The 1,424-nt window shown below is 37.4% G+C and overlaps 1 pseudogene; it reads left to right on the forward strand.

The window, feature by feature from the left end:
* Positions 1-309: 309 nt before the first annotated feature.
* Positions 310-1,030, forward strand: LOC116628811 (annotated as a pseudogene).
* The last annotated feature ends 394 nt before the right edge of the window (positions 1,031-1,424 follow it).

A 1,424-nucleotide genomic window follows, 5' to 3' on the forward strand; every position in this document is an offset into this window, starting at 1 on the left:
CCTGTGGGAGTTAAAATTGGGACACTCTTTCAGGATGACATGTTGGCACCCATAACTATAATAATAATGATGACAGCCAAGAATTTTGTACTCACTGTGGGCCAGGCCAGGATCTAAGGGCTTACCATGTATTAGGCCACTTGGGTGTCATAGCAATTCAATAAAGGAGGTACTGTTAATATCCACATTCACAAGGAAGGAAACTTGGTCCTGCAAGATCTTCCTTCAAAGGCCAGTCAGCTGGCTGGTGGCAGAGCTGGATGACAATCCTAAGTGGTCAGACTCTAGAGCCTGTGTCCTTGCCTGTGGACAAAATGTGATGAATGTGCTGAGATTCAGGGATCCTGCTTCTAGGAATTTAGGCTAAGAAAACAATTGGCAATATTTACAAGCTTATGTATAAGGGTGTTTACCGCAAAAATTTTGTAAGAGCAGAGGAAAAGGCAATGTAAATTATCAGCAGTAGAGAAATGATTCACTATACTGAGGTACAACTAGTCATTAAGACATAGTGTAGAAAAATAAAAACATGTTGTTAAGTGAAAAAAGGTAGGCTTTAAAATAATAAATATGGGCTGCACTGCCCCTCATTCTGGCCCCATGGACCTAAGACACAACCCATCGGCACACCCACAAGCCAGCCTGGCTCTAATGAGTGTCATATCTGGTTCCTCCAGTGTTGCCACTCTGAAGAAAGTCCTTCAACAACTCCTGCTGGAAGCCAAGCTCCACTGGGTGAAGGTTTCCTAGGCAGCTACAGACTTGAAACGATTCTGTCTGCAGAAGGCTCAACATGACTCCCTGCTGACTGGGGTATCTTCAAGTAAGAATCCCTTCAGACCCCAGAAAGCCTGTTACATTTTGTAATGCCACGAATCTTTGGATTGTTTTCTAAACCACTTTTAATGAACCTGTGAATGTTCAAAGGAGAACTAAATTTGAAGCCTGTACAAAAGCTTATCCCTATAACAGGTGCCATACATATAAACTTCTTTTGTCAGTCCTTAACAGCTACCTCTCTGAATTTTCATAAATTTCTATTTCACAAGGGTAATTATTTTATTATTTATTTATATAAAATTACATATTTATTATATGACAGCAGCATACAATAAAATACCTACTGTAAATAATAATAATAATAAAATAAGGAATTGTATTCTCTAAAGTAACACAAGTATACTTTAGGCCAACAGAATATTTTTACTTTTGATGCATTCTATATTTTACAAATGTTCTAAGTATGCACTGCTTTTATAATAGAAAGTTATATACTTTGTTCATTGTTTCAAAATGACCAAGAAAAACTATTCCTTTTGATTCCCATATCTGATATGTCTCCTTTCCTTGGTTGTGATTTTCTATTTCTATTTCATAAAACTTGTAACATAGGTACCCTATGCTATGGATTTAAAAGCAGCATA

This window comes from Phoca vitulina, unplaced genomic scaffold (assembly GCF_004348235.1).
Source record: "Phoca vitulina isolate PV1807 unplaced genomic scaffold, GSC_HSeal_1.0 scaffold130, whole genome shotgun sequence".
Classification (NCBI taxonomy): domain Eukaryota; kingdom Metazoa; phylum Chordata; class Mammalia; order Carnivora; family Phocidae; genus Phoca; species Phoca vitulina.